Below are 14053 nucleotides of genomic sequence, written 5' to 3'. Positions count from 1 at the left end.
AGGCATCGCGCCCACACCGAGAAACTTGTAAGTGTGCGTTTGTGTAAAGACAGCAGCTCTGGAGGAGGGATGACACAAAAGAGTACAAAAAATAAACCAACGTGTCCTCGAGAGGAGGTCACTTGGCAAAGATTTGTGCGCACACTCATTGACATGCCTCCTGCGCCAAGGGGTGATGCCAGCTGATATTCGTTTGGAAACCTGAGCTTTGCTACTCTCATTGGCTCGTTTAAAATAAAGAAGAAAAGCAAAAACCTGCACGGGGCAGCTTAGAATGGGCTCAAAAGGTCAAAAAGCATCCACTCCTCTCCCTGGCATCTGTGCCTGGCATGATTCTCAGAGCCACAGAGCTGGCATCTGCAGAGTGGGAGAATGTGGCTGGGTGACATTAGTGATGAAGGTCACTGAACATCACAATGCCCACTCAAACAGAAGAGTGTCAGGAGTTGGATAAAAGGGGGCAAAAGGCAATGGTGGAAGAGAGTGAGGTGGGTGAGGAGAAGAGGTGGGGGGCTGATGATTAAAATAGAAAAATAAATCAAGATATGGGCTACAGCAGGAGGTATCTACCTATTATATAGTGTCTTTCACATCTATCTATCTATCTATCTATCTATCTATCTATCTATCTATCTATCTATCTATCTATCTATCTATCTATCTATCTATCTATCTATCTATCTATCTATCTATCTATCTATCTATCTATCTATCTATCTATCTATCTATCTATCTATCTATCTATCTATTGTGAAGCCTGACACAGACAGGCAGGAGACAGGTTTAGCACCCAGCATACAGTACATTTATTTAAAATTGGGAGCGTTTGACCCTGTTCCCCACGACACAGTACCTAAAGCACCATGCAAGGCTCACGTCAAAACACAGTCCCTTCAGGCCGCTAATCCTTCCACCTCCACTTCTCTTCAGGCTTTGTCCTCTTCCTCCCAACTCCGGCCATTGAGTGGTGGTGACTGACTTCCTTTATAAGGCACCTGGAAGGACTCCAGATGCCCAATGAGCTTCTTCCAGCCGTATTTCCAGGGTGTGGCAGAAGTGTGGCCAAATAGGTCCCTGAAAATGTCCATGCGCCCCCTGGCGGTGGCCATAGGCCCCAACAGACTTGAGCTTCTATGCTTATGACCCGTGGCCCTGCTATCTATCTATCTATCTATCTATCTATCTATCTATCTATCTATCTATCTATCTATCTATCTATCTATCTATCTATCTATCTATCTATCTATCTATCTGTTATATAGTGCCTTTCATATTATTTGTCATATTTAACTATATAGTATCTTTAAAGTCTTTCTATTACATAATATATTTCATTTCCGCCTACTAAGGGGTGCCTTTCAAATCTACCTATTTATGCATTCTACAGTACCTTTCATATGTATCTGTATGTGTTATGGTGATTTTTATATCTAACCATCAAATAGTCTTTCAAATCTGCCTATCTGGCTCAAATATCTATTTGACTATGTATTATATAATGGTTTTCACATGTATTTGTTATATAATTAATGCCCTTTATATTTAAGTTTATTATCTAGTACTTTACATATCTACCATATTATGTCTTTTGTATCAGTTTATTATGTAGTGCCTTTGAAATGTATCTATTTATGTATTACATAGTGCCCTTCAAATTGATCTATGTACAGTATGTACTGTATTATGAATTTCATATTTAAACATTATACTGTAAAGTGCCATTTCAAATCTATGTATTATTTAGCCATTTTTACATCTATCTATCTATCTATCTATCTATCTATCTATCTATCTATCTATCTATCTACTGTATTATATAGCACCTCTCATCTATCTATCTATCTATCTATCTATCTATCTATCTATCTATCTATCTATCTATCTATCTATCTATCTATCTATCTATCTATCTTATAGTGCCTTTCACATCTATCTATCTATCTATCTATCTATCTATCTATCTATCTATCTATCTATCTATCTATCTATCTATCATATAGTGCCTTTCATATCTATCTATCTATCTATCTATCTATCTATCTATCTATCTATCTATCTATCTATCTATCTATCTATCTTATAGTGCCTTTCACATCTATCTATCTATCTATCTATCTATCTATCTATCTATCTATCTATCTATCTATCTATCTATCTATCTATCTACTGTATTATATAGCACCTTTTATCTATCTATCTTATAGTGCCTTTCATATCTATCTATCTATCTATCTATCTATCTATCTATCTATCTATCTATCTATCTATCTATCTATCTATCTTATAGTGCCTTTCACATCTATCTATCTATCTATCTATCTATCTATCTATCTATCTATCTATCTATCTATCTATCTATCTATCTATCTATCTATCTATCTATCTATCTATCTATCTACTGTATTATATAGCACCTTTTATCTATCTATCTTATAGTGCCTTTCATATCTATCTATCTATCTATCTATCTATCTATCTATCTATCTATCTATCTATCTATCTATCTATCTATCTATCTATCTATCTATCTATCTATCTATCTATCTTATAGTGCCTTTCACATCTATCTATCTATCTATCTATCTATCTATCTATCTATCTATCTATCTATCTATCTATCTATCTATCTATCTATCTATCTATCTATCTACTGTATTATATAGCACCTTTTATCTATCTATCTTATAGTGCCTTTCATATCTATCTATCTATCTATCTATCTATCTATCTATCTATCTATCTATCTATCTATCTATCTATCTATCTATCTATCTATCTATCTATCTACTGTATTATATAGCACCTTTTATCTATCTATCTTATAGTGCCTTTCATATCTATCTATCTATCTATCTATCTATCTATCTATCTATCTATCTATCTATCTATCTACTGTATTATATAGCACCTTTTATCTATCTATCTTATAGTGCCTTTCATATCTATCTATCTATCTATCTATCTATCTATCTATCTATCTATCTATCTATCTATCTATCTATCTATCTATCTATCTACTGTATTATATAGCACCTTTTATCTATCTATCTTATAGTGCCTTTCATATCTATCTATCTATCTATCTATCTATCTATCTATCTATCTATCTATCTATCTATCTATCTATCTATCTATCTATCTATCTATCTATCTACTGTATTATATAGCACCTTTTATCTATCTATCTTATAGTGCCTTTCATATCTATCTATCTATCTATCTATCTATCTATCTATCTATCTATCTATCTATCTATCTATCTATCTATCTATCTATCTATCTTTATACTTTGCCCTTCACTTATCTCTATCTGTTATCGATTGCCTTTTAAATGTAACTATTATATAGCTCCTTTCATGGTATTTATCTATCTTTCTCTGTGAAGTGAAGTGGTTTAAAGGGTATTTGACCCTCATGCCAGATCTCATTTAATGGCTGTCTGAGTCAGCCTGCTGCTCATATCCCTTGTCATTTCTCTGCTTAGACGAGTCCTGAGACCACTCGAGTGTGGCACATGCTGTCCTGCCATCCATCTGATGTGTTGTCCAGCGTTGCCCTCAGTCTTCATCACACGATTCAGGAGCTCATCATCCAGTAGGGTATGTGGAGTCGGATGAGCTGTGGCTCGACTCTCCTTCAGAGTTGGATTCCCCAGTTGTGTTCCTCAGCTGGCTTCAGTTCAGATCATGCCCACCTGCGTTAATTTGCCCGACTTCGTGTTTTGCCCCTCGTCACTCAGTCTAGCTTGAGCCATCAGACCTTCCCAAGCTCTCGCTCTCTCTCTCTGGTCACAGTTTTCACAGGCTTGTGTGATTGCACAACAGAGCTTTTTCCGATCGCATGCTGTGTTGGCAGCACATTGGAAACTGTGGCTCCCACTCACGCCCACAGCCACACACGGCCAAGTAAGAAACTTCAAACAAACGTTTTTGAGACGTGGGAGGAGGAGGAGGCCCAGAATTTGGAGGCCCGGTGTTTCAGTGTCTTAGTGTTTTTAGGTTAATGGATTGTCAGTTTGGACACACGTGTGAAGCTGAATGAGCACCTTGTGAATCTACAAGTTTGTAATAAATACACTAAATGACAGAACTCCAAATGACTGAGTTCACGAGTTTGATTGTTAGGAGGAGCGTAAAATCAAATCATAGCTGTGCAAACCTCCATTGACAATCTGAATAGAGCTCAGTGAGTTTAAACTTGGCACTGTCATGGGATGGCACCTTTACCACAAGTCTGTTGTGACAACTCTAGGGGGCGTTCCAGCCACCCAACCTGACTTAGACTGACGCAGGAGGATTTTTATTCTTCTTTTCCCTTGTGGGCAACGTCTTTCCCATTCCCACAAACCACAACACAGTCACAAAGCACAAACACCATACTTTTTCTTTTCTTTTCTTCTCTCTCTTTTCTTTCTCCTCCACTCCTCCTAGGCAAGGTTTGTCTCCTACCACCCAACTCCAGCTTTCCGAGTAGTGTCTGCTGGCACCTTTTATACGTTAGCCAGAATGCTGGATGACTTACTTCTGGCAGTACTTCCGGGTGTGCTGAGAGAACTGCCCATATTGGCTCAGGAATGGTGGCAGCACCCCCTGGTGGCGCCCCCAGATCCCAACAAGACTGCACCAAACTCCAACTCCCATGAAACCCTGCGGGAGTCCGAGGCACCGTTTCAACCCAGGGGGTGCTGCCATATAGCGTTCCGGGGGAGGTACTGTCCTGACCAGGCTTTCTCCTCAGGTCCTTCCAGCTTGGAGGCGGCCCTGGCTAAGCAAGGGTCCCGGCCGACCGTTACAAGTCAAATTCATGGATCTTGACTTTGCTGATGATGCTGTGATCTTCGCAGAGTCAATGAAGGCTCTGATCGGGGGTCTCGAGTGACTGAGTGTGGAGTTTGAGTGTCTGGGCTTGTGAGGGTCCCGATAAAAACCAAAAGAGCCAGGCCTTTAGTGACCTCTTGGGCACGGCCATCAGTGGTGTGTCTGTCTGCGGAGAGAGTGCCGACCTCATCGAGAGGTTTACTTACCTCAGTGGTGACATTCATGTCTCTGGTGACTCTTCCTAAGATGTCAGCAGACGGATTGGGAGAGCATGAGGGGGTCATGAGGTCACTGGAAAGGGGTGTGTGGCGCTTATCTGTAAAAGGACGAAGGTCCAAGTCTTTAGAGTCCTGGTACTCCCTGTTTGTGAGACATGGACGCTATCCAGTGACCTAAGATGAAGACTGGACTCCTTCACTGCTGTGACTCTTCAGAGAATCGTTGGGTCCCGCTGGTTTGACTTTGCGTTGCTCACAGAGTCCCGAATGAGGCACATGACCTGCATTGGCACTACGGCCATGTACGGTGTGATTACCCGAGGGTGATCCGGCTCGTAAGATCCTCATTGTCGAGAACCTTAGTGGCTGGACCAGACCAAAGGGCCTCCCACATATCACCTGGCTGCAGCAGATAGAGAGTCATTTCCGGAGGGTGGGACTGGTCCACGTGTCTGCCTGGGGGGTTGCCAACTGGGATCCCGAGTTGTTTCATCCTGTAGTGGGTGATACAACACACTGTACCAGTGGAGGCTCCCCAACTTGACTTCACTTGACCTGACTGATGCACTCGGTCATCTATAAGCACATGCCACCCTTGTCAGCCCAGCTGTCCCCAAACTACACTAACTACTGTGTGCCAATTGCAGCAGCGTGGGGCTCTTGACTGCTACCTCCCTCCACCCTTCATGACCTTTGCACTTCCCTGGGGACCTTCCCTCTGATGACACTGCACCCATGGTCTCTGCCACCCTTCCATTTGCCAGTTTGTTTGTCTCTATTGACCAGGTGAGGAGAGAGTTATAGAAACTCAGCTTGGACAAGGCTTGAGGTGCATGAAGGCATTTGCCAACCAGCTGTGGGGGGTCTTTCCGTACTTGTTCTCCTATTTTCCCTGGAGAATATCTTGTGAGTGCCAAAGAAAGGACAGTCCATCAAATCCAAGGACTTCGGACCAGTTTCTTTCACTTCGTATATTACGATAACCCTTGAGTGGCTGGTCCTGAATCTACTCCACCTCTGGTTTACAGAACATCTTGATCCTCTGCAGTTTGTCTTCCAGGTTCAGCTAGGTGTGGAGGGGGCTCTGATTTATATGCTCATCAGTACAGCCCTCTCTCACCTGGGCACAGCTGGATTCACAGTCACATTCATGTTCTTTGATTTCTCCACTACCTTACAGACCAGGGGCATCATGTATAACGCCGTGCGTAGAACTCACACCATAACATGGCGTAAGCACAAAAGCGGGATTGTGCGTACGCACAGAAACATCCAGATGCAAGAATCTGTGCGCACGCAAACTTTCACGTTCTTCCACTACATAAATCTCGATCAGCGTGAAAAGTAACGCACGTGCACGCGCCTTCTGTCCCGCCCCAACTCCTCCCAGAATTAAGCCTCTTTGAATATGCAATTCAATATAAATAGCCTTCTGTGAAAAGACAATAGGAAAAGCACAGGGGAAAATATAAGAATTTCAGCGAATACCAAGTGGAGGCAAAGGAAAAACATACTATTTGTTGGTTTAAACAGTGGTATAATCAACAAAAGAAAGTTGATCGAGTGACAGAGTGTCGGAGAAACTCGAAAGCTCAAGTTCACAAAGTCGCACAGTGCCCGAAATAAAAAAGAAATCACATATCAAAGTCGCTGTGAAAAGGCGAGTCGTAGCCCACCGTCTGAGTGTCACATGAAAGCTTATAAGGGTACAGAGAAAAAAAATAGGCACACAGTGGGAAAAAAGCACGAAATGTCAACTTTAATCTCGAAATTTCCACTTTAATCACGTAGTTTATTTTGCCATTAAAGTAGAACATCATAAACTTCATCTTAAAATCGTTTATTTTACTAGTTTCTCAAGTAGCACGTTAAATGCTTTGTTCTGTATTTGAATATCTATGTGCTCTATGTGTGTGAATCACTACGTGCTTCCGTTCTTTCTCTTTCTCCGATAGGACACATAATCCATTACATTCGTGATATTACAGCTCTCTGAATAATTAAAATACTGAGATGTATACGTGATATCATTTTCACGATGATAGGAATGAAAGCATGTTATTAAACATGGAAACACGGTGGCGCAGTGATTGTTCATATCTCACGCAAGAGTCTTGCTGCGCCATGTGCGACCTTCGATGAAATAATTTATTACAGAAGTACTGTCTCTTTCAAACGTACTAACCTCCAATTCCTGTCCTTACTTTTCTTTCTCCAAATGCCCAATCGCCAAACAATCAGCTCTGTAATAGACGTTAAGCCATCTGTAAGCTTAGAACGCCGATTCTTCAAAACTTTTAAGGAACATTGAAATATCTTTGTAGTACATGTTTAATTATTCTATCCGTCTATCTTTCCAGTGTCGCGTCAGCGCAAGAATACAATGCAATTCAGGAACAATCCCTGAACTAGCTAGCGCTGCGGCACCGTGTCCTCACATGTTTAATTATTAACAATACAGATTATTTAAATGAAGTTAAAAGTTTTATCTGTATACTATAATCGACATATTTTGCTGCATTTCATCTTAAAAATGAATACCGTCATCATATGTAAATACGCACTTTATAAACTGGCACAGGTTGTGCAATATTATAACTGTAGTGCAAGTTTACACTGAGGTAAAGTAAACAGTTCTACAAGGAGCACTTGATGGACTGATTGAGTGAGTTTAGAGTTCTTGGGATGAAACCTTTTCTAAACCGCGAAGTCCGTACTGGGAAGTCTCTATAAAGTGTTTTGCTGTGGCTCAGGCATCTGCTTCATGCTGTACAGAGATATTTCTCTTTCCGATCAGCTGCTGCTGTGATTCCCCACTCAGATACAGTGATATAAATACTCCGAGTGGTGCAGTGAGAGTAATATGGAAAAAGATGATCTGCTGTGGCAACCCTTAACGGGAGCAGCAGAAAGAAGAAGAAGATGCAGTGAGAGTAACAACGCTAAAGCAGTTATGGTATTTGGAATACTATGGCTATTCCCTGGACCATTATATTGCTGCAGGTTAATTACAATCAGATGCATTACACTAATAAACAATATGCAGTTAGTTTCAGTGTATTTATAAAGCAGCGTCAGGAATGTGGATCTAAGAAAGAAAGGGTAACCACACAGGAACAGTAGCACTGCTTTGACGCTGGGTGCCTCCAGTCTGCAAAACCGAGCGGAGAAATTGCGTACGCCAGGGTATGAGGTACCGTGGAAATGTGCGTGGCTTTATGCCAAGTTTAGGTTTTATACATCGCGATTTGAGCGTGGAAACGGGAGTACGCAACATTTCTGTACGTACGCACCGTTTATACATGAGGCCCCAGGGGATAACTAAAGGCTACCCATCTTGATGCCCCCAAAGTCTCCTGGACCAAAGCACGTCGGTTTGTGAGGCTCATGGGCTACAGTGCCTGTCAGAAATGGTGGCGTGTAACAATGGGGCACCTCAGGGAACCTTTCTGTCTCCCCTTCTGTTTACCCCTCTACACAACTGACTCCCAGCTTACAGTCATGGCCAAAAGTTTTGATAAGGACGCAAGTGTTGGTTTTCACAAACTTTTCAGCGTTTTTAGATCTTCAGGCATACTGAACTGGAATTACAAACATTTCATAAGTTTCAAAGGCTTTTATTGACAATGACATGAAGTTTATGCACAGAGTCCATATTTGCAGTGTTGGCCCTTCATTCTTTTTCAAGACCTCTGCAATTCACCCTGGCAGGCTGTCTGTCCATCAACTTCTGGGCCCAATCCTGACTGATGGCAGCTGCCCATTCTTGAAGAATCAATGCTTGGAGTTTGCCAGAATTGGTGGGTTTTTGCCTCTTGAGGATTGACCACAAGTTCTCAATGGGATTAAAGGTCAGGGGAGTTTCCTGGCCGTGGACCCCAAATTTTGATGTTTTGTTCCTCGAGCCATTTAGTTCTCACTTTTGCCTTATGAGCCGATGCTGGTCACCAAACTGTTCTTGGATGATTGGGAGAAGTTGCTCTCGGAGGATGTTTTGGTCCCTTTCTTTATTCATGGCTGTGTTCTTAAGCCAAATTGGGAGTGCGCCCACTGCTTTGGCTGACATGAATGGTCTCAGGATGCTTTACAAAGCATGTGACCCAGTGAGTCAGGAGCTTGGTTGCAGCGTTCGCAGGTTGGATCTTGCCCTGGAAACATTTTTGGACAGATGAGCTCGATATATCATTTTTAGTTGAATAATTCTATGCTTTGTGCATATGGAGCTCGAGTGAATTCTCTGCTTTGCTACCTTCCACTCCTTTTCTGATATATTGATTAAGAGATCTTCTTCCCAATGTCCTCTTGGGTCTTTGAAAGGTAGGGACTCTAATAAGATTTTATATAATGCGGAAATTGTGTTTAATTCCTCAAAATTGAGCAGTATTTTTTCCAGCATGGTGGAGGGTACGAGGTGAGGAAAATCGGGCAGTTTCTGTTTAACAAAATTTCTAATTTGAAGATAGTGATGAAAATGTGTAGCTGGGAGGTTGAGTTTGGAACGTAATTGTTCAAAAGATGCAAATATGTTGTCTATATAAAGATCTCTGAGCATTTTAATCCCAAAACTTTTCCAGGTATTAAAAACTGGATATGTTTGCGAGTATGCTGCTGTACTTTGAGCAATAATAATTTGCTCTGGTTACTTGATCACTTAACACTGTATATGACATATTTGGAATTATTTGACTTTTCTTTAAATGCACCTTGGGGCTGTCACAAAAAGTAATTTCGTTGTGTTACACAATGACAATAAAGTGCTTGAACTTGAATTTTGTTTAAACTTTCAGAATGAAGCACATTTTGGCCTGGTGTAGGCCGAAGCCAACCACTCAAGTGGAAGCTTGGCTGCCTTTTGGAGTACATCTCCTCTGGGTAGGCAGGTGAGATTCGGGCCTGCTTTCCTGGGTGACCGTTTTGGCCATTTGTGTGATCCATATTACTAACCGAGAATGATAAACCGGAAGGCACGGACCCAGGTACACGGCGATGGATGCAGGAGACATAGTGCGCAGGCGCCTACAGCGCGCGTCTCATAAACCGCAAGCGAAGTCTGATCCACCGCGAACGAAGGAGTCATGGCTCCAAAACGAAATAGCTCAACTAACGCCACACAGAAAAGAGGATTCTGCACTGCACCCCAGAGTCAAACGGAAGACACTACGGAGTCCGCAAAGGTCCACAAAGATAGTACGGAAGGTATGAGAAAGTACGAAAGGTGCAGGCGCCTACAACTCGCTTCTGAACTAAACGTCCACACTACACAGCATGGTCCGGGTAGTAAGAATAAACGAACTCTCCGTATTAAACGTTCGGCATCCTCACACGTCCAAACCATATAGCATATGTGAATCACATTACAGTGATGCATTATTAACAGTACAACCACAGAAAACGCTCCGTATTAACAGTAAGTGCAATTATCCATATTACTAACGGTAAACAACGGATAACTAATGGAGTCACGGTCACGGCTTCAAAACGATCCAGCTCAACTAACGCAGCTACAAAAACGAGCCCGCATGGATAAAATCATTAAACGTGGGCGCCTACAACGTGCGTCTGAAACCTTCGAAGCAAATCTGTCTCGGCTCCAAAACCAAACAGCTCGACTAACGGAGCTACAAACACGAGCCCGCATGGACAAATACAATGAACATAGACGCCTACAACGCGCATCTGAAACTGTGGAAGCAAAGCAGGCATGGGTTCAAAACGAAACACCACAACTGACGGAGATACACAAACGAGTCCGCCTGGATACAATCAATGAACGCAGGTGCCTACAACGCGACTCTCAAACAGCAGAGGCAATACATAAACGGCAAAGAAAGGAACGACAAACAGCCGCTAAACAATTCTGCCAATTAGCTGACAACGCATTCTGTAATGAGTCCACTATTAATGAACATTCATTAGGATTAATGAATATCATTTGCTGTCATTGTCATTCACTTAACTTCCCTGAAGAAACAACTGGCACTCCAACTAATAAGTTTACACGTTGTTGTCAAAAGGGTCAGGTTAGACTGCCTCCTTTAGATGAATATCCTGAATATCAACGGAAGCTTCTAACTAACAATGTACCCGAAAGTAAAAACTTTATGGGCTGCATTGGATCCTACAATAGTTCATTTCCTCTTGCATCTACCAGGATAAATATCAGGCCACCAGCTGGCAATGGCAGACCCTTCCTGAAAACAAGCAATACACAGAGCTGATAATGAGAAACGTCGCTGAAGTCATAAACAGTCACCCATTACCTAAGTCTACAAAAGTACTTACAGGATCACATTCTAACAATACTGTTTTGATTCCTACAGTTGACCTTCCATGTTCTGACCTGGAATTACCTTTTACACTTAAACGACGCCAATTTCCCATTAAACCTGCATTTGCCATGACGATCAACAAATCCCAAGGACAAACCATGGACAGAGTTGGCATATGCCTCTCTGAGCCTGTACTTGGACATGGACAACTTTATGTAGCCTTCTCATGAGTTCGGTGTTCATCTGATATTAAAGTTAAAGTTATAGATACTCCATACCAAGGAAAACTCATTCAAGGACAACACATATCCTCGTGTTCTTAAGGAGGCTAGTGAGTACAGATATAAACCCTTGACTCATATTTTTAGGAAGTCACTGCGCACTGGAGAGATTCCGAAGGGCTGGAAAATGGCAAATATCATCCCATTATATAAAAAGGGTGACAGGGCAGATCCAAGCAACTACAGGTCAATAAGCTTAACATGCATCACAGGAAAATTAATAGAAGGAATTATTAAGGATAAGATTGAGCAACACCTGGCAAGGACAGCAGTTATTCTAAGCAGTCAGCATGGGTTCAGAAGAGGGACGTCGTGTTTTACTAACATGCTGGAATTCTATGAGGAGGCAACAAAAGGATACGATCAAAGTGGAGCTTATGATATTATTTATCTGGACTTTCAGAAAGCATTTGATAAGGTGCCACATGAGAGGTTGGGCATCAAATTAAAAGAGGTGGGAGTTCAGGGTGATGTTTGAAGATGGGTGCAGAATTGGCTCAGACACAGGAAGCAGAGGGTGATGGTGCAAGGAACCTCATCAGAACTGTCTGATGTTAAGAGTGGTGTTCCACAGGGGTCAGTGTTAGGGCCGCTACTATTTTTAATATATATAAATGATTTAGATAGTAATATAAGTAACAAGCTGGTTAAGTTTGCAGATGATACCAAGATAGGTGGATTAGCAGATAATTTGGAATCTGTTATATCATTACAGAAGGACCTGGATAGCATACAGGCTTGGGCAGATTTGTGGCAGATGAAATTTAATGTCAGTAAATGTAAAGTATTGCACATTGGAAGTAAAAATGTTAGGTTTGAATACACAATGGGCGGTCGGAAAATTGAGAGTACACCTTATGAGAAGGATTTAGGAGTCATAGTGGACTCTAAGCTATCGACTTCCCGACAGTGTTCAGAAGCCATTAAGAAGGCTTACAGAATGTTAGGATATATAGCGCCTTGATGTGTGGAGTACAAGTCACAGGAGGTTCTGCTCAACCTTTATAATGCACTGGTGAGGCCTCATCTTGAGTACTGTGTGCAGTTTTGGTCTCCAGGCTACAAAAAGGACATAGCAGCACAAGAGAAGGTCCAGAGAAGAGCAACTAGGCTGATTCAGGGCTACAGGGGTTGAATTATGAGGAAAGATTAAAAGAGCTGAGCCTTTACAGTTTAAGCAAAAGAAGATTAAGAGGTGACCTGATTGAAGTGTTTAAAATTATGAAGGGAATTAGTGCAGTGGATCGAGACTGTTATTTTAAAATGAGTTCATTAAGAACAAGGGGACACAGTTGGAAACTTGTTAAGGGTAAATTTCGCACAAACATTAGGAAGTTTTTCTTTACACAAAGAACGATAGAAACTTGGAATAAGCGACCAAGTAGTGTGGTTGACAGTAAGACGTTAGGGTCTTTCAAAACTCGACTTGATGTTGTCTTGGAAGAAATAAGTGGATAGGACTGGCGAGCTTTGTTGGGCTGAATGGCCTGTTCTCGTCTAGAGTGTTCTAATGTTCTAATGTTCTAATGTTACACCATCTTTACTACAAATGTTGTGTATAAAGAAATATTCCAATAAATCTTTCTAATGTGCCATACTATGGGTTCTTTACTTTCTTTGTTCGTCATCTACACCTTTACACTCCAATATATCTCATACATACATCAATGTATTTCGGGTTACCCAACACCAGGGGTTGGCGAGCAGAGCGAGCAGGGGGCGAAGCCCCCTTAGTTAAATCAAAACACAAAGGAGGTGCACCTATCGCTGGCTGGATTGGCTCCTGTCACTCAAACGTTTTAGCCCCTCCCACTTCCCTTCAGTCCAGACTGCCCTGTGCAGTAACATGTCCTCATAAACTCGGTGCTGATCAATGCATTTTAATTACTTGTTTTTCAGAGTGTGGCAGACGGCCGGGATGCCTCCATGCTGGGAGGACTGGGGGACCACACATTTCAGGCTTTCAGGGGTTTCCATGGGGTTAACTGGGTGGTCTCAGATGCTCCTGCTATCCTCCTTCATTTTACCCCATGCTTGAGCTGGAATCTGCTGACTATGAAAGCTGTGTGAGCCACCATACGCCTGTTTATGCTTGGTTTTTAACTTATTATAAAATTCTATTAAAAACGTACACATTTATGGCATTATTCTTTTCTCACTGTTATTTTTGGATGTGACTCATTGTTACAAAAATATGTTATTTCCCTAAATGTGATATCTCTGTTTTTAATCAAGTAAAAATGACAAATGCTCTGCCGAAGTCCCCGAATGCACCTGTGAATGCTACATCATGCCTACACTTTTTAACTTGCTTACAGCTTGCGGCTGACTTGGCATCATTCTGGGTGAGGAGACTTTATCCCTATGATCTATAAAGTTCCCAACAGCCATACTTGATGAAGTCAAAGTAAAAATGACTCAAGCAGAAGGTTTTTAGGTTTTCACACCTCTTTTGCTTTATGGTGTGT

The sequence above is a fragment of the Erpetoichthys calabaricus genome, chromosome 12, assembly GCF_900747795.2.
Source record: "Erpetoichthys calabaricus chromosome 12, fErpCal1.3, whole genome shotgun sequence".
Lineage (NCBI taxonomy): Eukaryota > Metazoa > Chordata > Cladistia > Polypteriformes > Polypteridae > Erpetoichthys > Erpetoichthys calabaricus.
This window is presented reverse-complemented; position numbering follows the sequence as displayed.